This window comes from Poecilia formosa, unplaced genomic scaffold (genome assembly GCF_000485575.1).
Source record: "Poecilia formosa unplaced genomic scaffold, Poecilia_formosa-5.1.2 Scaffold5, whole genome shotgun sequence".
NCBI lineage: Eukaryota > Metazoa > Chordata > Actinopteri > Cyprinodontiformes > Poeciliidae > Poecilia > Poecilia formosa.
In genome coordinates, this window is record NW_006799944.1 from 1746187 (window position 1) to 1752186 (window position 6000).

A 6000-nucleotide genomic window follows, 5' to 3' on the forward strand; every position below is an offset into this window, starting at 1 on the left:
ATTTCACTGACCCTTCTCCCTATCCAAACTCCTACTTGTGGTAAATTACCTTTTAACTACTGCACCTCTGTCAGGTCTTTGTCAGCGTATGGTAATTAGGGGCCTTCAGTGTGATGCATTTGAAAAGAAAATTTATTTATTAGTTTATCTCACATAGAGTGTCATTTGCACTGAGCTGAAGGTAAGTTTGAATGTGGTTATTATCTTGTCATTTTCACACTGAGTTTTCTTCTTTTTCTTTTTTTTCCCCCCTTTCCCTAGACCATGTATCTGCGCCTGTGTAGGTTTTGTGTGTTTGTGCGGTGTATGCATGTCAGTAAGGATGAACTCTGTCTTATTTGATGCCAGGTAACGGTCTACTGTGTGTGTGCGTATGAGAGCAGATGGACAGGAATGAGCGTTCATACTTACGTAAATTTTAATATATATTTATAAGAGTGTGTGTGTGTGTGTGGGTGTGTGTGTGTGTGTGTGTGCGCGCTTTAGCTGCATACAGCAATGAAAGGCGCGCGCAGCACATTTCTCCCATCTTCTTTGTTCTGTGTTGGGTTTGACACCTCTAAACAATAACAGCGCTTCACTTCGCCCAGCCCCAACCCACCACCAATCACACTGTATGGACGGAAGCTGCCAATTAGCACCATCAAACCCCCTTTATCATCTGTCTGCCTAAGGAGAGAAAACAGAACAAATCAATAATTCAAAGTTTCTCTTGAAAATGCACTCATTCATTAAAAAGACTTAAGGATGCATGAAGAAGGAGTGCATTAAAACTAATTGCAAGGTATGGTTTGAGTGTATGTTAAGGATGCAAAGAAAAAAAAAAAAACAAGTAGAGTACCACTGGAGAAGCTGTGGACCCAGAAACAAAGATCTACACCTTCTTTGTATTGTCTCAGACTTCAGGGTGTGAAGCTGATCTTTATTTTCGGTCTGCCTGCTCCTTGACCCGACCTGAAGGCAATCAAGCTCCTCTGCATAAGTTGCGAGGTTTTTGGAGAACCAGCTCTCATGCATTCTTTTCATCATCCAAAAAAAAAAAAGGCTCCAACACTCCAGACACTTCTTCCAAAGCTACGGCGGCCAACAGGCAGCACAGAGCAACCTGGGGTGCAGAGGCCGACATGGTGGGGAGGCTGTCACTGAGAAAAGGTCTCTGAAGGCTGGAGGTGAGTCGAGTTAACTGGGAGATGACTGTCGCTCCACTCGGTTGTCCAAGCCCTTTTCATTAACCCGAACCCTTGGGTTCACCAAACAGAAACAAAGGATGATAGCGAAGACAGTGGGGGGATGAGGACAGGAGGTTCTGGACTAGTCCTGTGTGGCAACCACAAGAGACCCTGGTGCCTGCTTGCCTTTCTCTCTGTCTGTCTGATGGCAGATCTATGTCACCCTTTACAGACAGGGGACCTGCTTTAGGAAGGAAAAAAAAAATCAAGCATAAACAGGAAGGCAAGCACGGACACACAGACATACTTGCAAAAAGATACAGCGAAAAGCCTCCTGAATGAAAGAGGGGGGTAACAAAGGACAGGCAGTGCCCCCTAGTGTTTTCATCAAAGAGAATTCCAACCAAATCAACTTATCCATGCTAGACCACAAAAACAAATATAAAACAGGGGGAAGAAGGCAAAGGCTAAAGGTGCTTCTAGTTGAAGGAAGAATTTAAATGTGGAGATGGCTGTGTGTCCAGCGACAAGTCCCAGTTCTTGTACTCTGTGAGACACAAGAACTGGGACTGAAGGGAATATATGTGGGCTTTAGTTGAGTGGTTGGAGGAGGGCGGATGGGGGGCGGGGGGTCAAAACTGTCTGACAGCTTTAAGACACTTTTTAATTTTCAGGGTTATGGGTGCAACAAACCCGAAAAGGGGGAGGCAGGCCCTCCACGAGAGCCAACAACAGATGACAGACTAAATATGAGAGCAAAGCACAGACACACAACGTGAGACCTGCACAGTACAGATGGTTTAAACAATATTTTAAGGCTATAACTCTAAAGCATACAAAGCACTTTTTAAAAAATAGTAATATCTAGCCAGTTATATATTAACCTCGACAAAAGGATTATACCTCCCCCAAAAAACTACAAGATTTATTTTTTTAAGATTGATACTTTTGTCTATTGTAAACTTTGAATATGTAGTTTAGAAATGTAGGAATCTCATTATTTGAATTTTCACATGTGCAAGGCTTGAAAGTGTTAAGATGATCATATTGTAAATTTAAGATGCACATGAATAACAAAAATACCCTCAGTGAGTTAATTTAATAGTTATAAATTCAGAACCAACTTCCTTGACTTAAAACAATGTTTTTTTGACTTGCATACAAATCCAGAGCTTTCCGTACTTAGATTGTGTTACTGCATGTTTTGATCTTTTGACTGTGTGTTTTATGACTTTGTATTTTTTGTGTTTTTATGATGTAAATCACTCTGAATTGCCTTGTTGCTGAAATGTGCTATACAAATAAACTTGACTTGGCTTAATACTGAAATTCCTGATTTAAATCCCTTCATGGCAAACACAAACTTTCTTAAGAACTCTTGGCTTAACATAAGAAAAAAAAAACAGATTGGAGCAACAATAAATGGATGACTATAGAGATTAACTAAATGTAATTTCAGACGTTGTCTGGGAAGATGGTTACATCAACATTTTAAGAAAAAATAAATAAATTAAATAATTTTATGACCTCTTCTGAGTGTGAAGACACCCTGAACTTTTCAAATGAAAACAACATAACAAATCTTTTGAAGATGGCAGACATTAAAATGAAGGAAAACATTCCAAAAAAGAACAATTTAAAAACAATGGGTTGGTGCATGTGTGTCACCAAGGCCTTCCCCACAATGAGATCTATATTCAGCTGACTGACACGTCAAAGAGGCTCTATGCAGCCTCTCAGTCTCTCTGCCACTTTCGACTAACTTTATTTCATAACCCCATCACATTTTACAGCATATAAAATGGCACATAAAACACATATCTATTTCCAGTGTCAACTTCCTTGCCTAAAAGTTAAATGTTTTAGTGCAGGTACATTCCCAAAACATGCCTCTCAAAATGGCCGTTAAGTCAAACAAGGCTACTGAAATTATACATAAAGTGGCAATGGGTGAGCTCAAAAGGTGGAATGGTGGGTACCAAGCTTAAAGGGCAGAAAAAACATGAACTTCTCTCTGCTTGTTCTGTTCAAACACACCAGCTGAGAAGAAAGCACACAATTTGCAGGTAAGGCATTGCAACAGAAGAATCTTAAAACATAAATAAAAATATGAACAGGATATTAGTGAACCTGCCACTGAGGGTTTGGGCAAGGCAAAACAAATAAGGAAAAATTCTGTTTTCTAAAGGTTTAGAAAAAGGTTCCGAATGAGGACTGCTAGATGCAGATGCAGAATCTGAAAGTAAAAAAGAAAGAAAAAGTCACAAAAGGAGACAAGAAATGCCATAAAGGGACAAAGGGCTCAAACTTCAACCCTGAAGTCAATAAGTTCACTGACATTTGCACCAGGACTGATCGAGCTGCGCCTCACGGGTTTCAGAAACACCACTTTCCTTCCTTTCAGTAGCACAATATTTTCTTTCTTACATTTGCCATGGAATGACACCATTCACACACTTTACTGCAGAAGAAAAGAAAAAAGCTGGATTCAAAGGGTTGATTTTGTAAGATGCGTGTGTGACAATTTGTAACCCTGCAGCCAAAGTTCCTCTCCTATCATTCTCTGCTTTCGAATGGCAAAATTAACCAGGGGGGGGATGGGAGAAATGACATGTGACAAGTGAATAATTTGAGCTGTCAACACGTCATCTTCACCACATTCAAACCTCATGTCAACCACTTGTATTCTCTCTCTGCTGAAGGTGACCTGGGTCGTAACCAAATAGCACATCCAGACACAGCAGGTGAATGTTTTTGAAATGCCACAGCGGCAATGCAGAATGTGAGACAAGGGAAGGCAAGAAAGAGCGCAAAAAGACAGTGAAATCTGCTGAGGCTTTTTTTTAAACTTTGAACTTCAGCAGAAAACAATAGTTTGTCATGTTTTTTTTTTTTTAAATATACATACTATCTGAAAAAAGGGGCCTTACACCAAGCTGAAATACCACAATTTTCCAATAGATACTTTTTCCAGAGTCAGAAAGCATCTATCATTAAGTCAAGTTTACAACTAATATATCTTATAACCAATGCTGAAGAAAAAGCTTAGGTGAAGAAATAGATGGAGGAGAAGTTAATTAAGAAAGAAAAACAAAAAAGCAAAGAAGCAACAGGAGATGTACACTTCATCAATAGGTAAATGATAGAAAGAGAGGGCAGCAAGACTGACAAAGAACGGAATTGGTGGAAAATTTTGTTCATTAGAGATCATGGCAGAAAACAAGAAATGAACACGAAGAGTGAAATGACCTGGACAATCTTGCTCAATGAGAATAAAAGAGCGAGAAAACAGTAGGATGGAGAGAGGAGAGCGAGACCTTGCTACTGAGCTAACGAGACGGGAGGAAGAGGAAAACCAGACAAAGCGGCACGCTGCTTTTACAAAGCAGGAACAAAGAGAAGCGATGCATCATGGGAGTCTGAGCCTTTCGCCACCAGTGACGCCATGTAGAGGTGGCCTGATGTTTTAGTCAAATACATGTTTAAAAAATGAGATTCAAATGTTTTTTTCATCTCATTTTTCAAAAAAAATATTTGAATCTCATTTTCTCATATTCAAATATGAGATTTAGATGAGAAAAATAATACTGTATAGAACATAACCTTTGGGTATTCAAATGAAATATAACGTTCCTAATTGTTAACATTATTTGACATCCTAACTACCTGTTGCTATCAGTGTCTTATAAGACACTGATATAAAAGACACTGTAGTGTTATATGTTTTATAAGAAAAAAATATAACACTACTGAAAATTTCTGTACAGTAATTCTAACTTAAAACAACATATAGGTAGTTGTATTTATTGTACCGCAATCTGACTGGAGAGCCGTATTTTAAAGTGAACTTGCACTTCTTCATACTTTATACAGAATGATGTTTCTGTTGTATTCTTCTATTCTGCTTCATTTTCAAATTATATATCAGCTCTATAAATAAACTGACTGTAAAACAATCACCACTGAATTAATAAACTATTATGAAAATGATTAATTTCATATATTTTGACAAGAATTCAAAGAAATTTCCATTTATGTACATTTAATTTTAGTGAAGTGCTTGGAAGGAAGCGCAAACTGAAGAAAAGATGAGGCAGTGGCAGCAGGTGTGAATCGTTTCGCTTGTTTTTGTTTTCAAACTTTACTGGAAGATTTGTTCTAAAGTTTTTCATCTATCTGCTGTGACTCCTAGTTGCCCCTGTTTCTTTTCCTCTTCCTCTCCCTCCCTTTCCATGTCAGTCGCTCTCTCTTCCTCCGGCAGGTCTGATATGCCAGAGCTGCAGCTGAACTCTGAGTAGCACTGTCTCCGGGAAAAAAACAAAGTGATCAATGCGAGAAGGCACGGGGCGCTCACGGACAGGCCAATCAATGGTGGAAAGAACCTTGCCCAGGGCCTTATGCAAATGGAAGCACGTCCTGTAACCTCAGGAGTGAACATGCGCACTAGATCAATGGGACGAGGGTAGAACCTTACAGCAAGATCAGCCTCAGCCAGTAAATATGTAATGATGAATCCCTGAAGATTTAACTGAACTCAAATGAACTTCATCCAGCTCGCTGTCTTATATCACAAAAAGGCGAAAGAGACCTTGTTGTGAAGAGGTGGGGTGGAAGGTGGGTGGAGCGGGACAAGTGAGATTAGACAGCCTTTGCAAAGTGATGCATTGAGGACAGATGGATTTTGCACTGTCTTGTCGCTTGTGATGAAGAAAAACAACAATTGCGAGAGAGAGAGAGAAAAAAAAAAACAAGTGAGAAAAGACGTTCAAATAGTCATTACAGTAATATAGTCGGATATGCAATAATTTCAAATGATATCGCCAGGGAAACC

General features: G+C 39.4%; 1 protein-coding gene and 1 long non-coding RNA gene across 2 annotated transcripts in view; both read right to left on the reverse strand.

The window, feature by feature from the left end:
• The window catches only part of arb2a (ARB2 cotranscriptional regulator A), a 169187-nt gene that overhangs the window by 63545 nt on the left and 99642 nt on the right, over positions 1–6000 (reverse strand). The window lies entirely within an intron of this gene.
• LOC107837479 (uncharacterized) lies at positions 834–2759 on the reverse strand. Its single transcript, XR_001663491.1, has 2 exons — positions 2631–2759; positions 834–1413 (listed from the first exon to the last, which is right to left on the reverse strand). It is a non-coding gene; the product is annotated as an uncharacterized LOC107837479 (long non-coding RNA).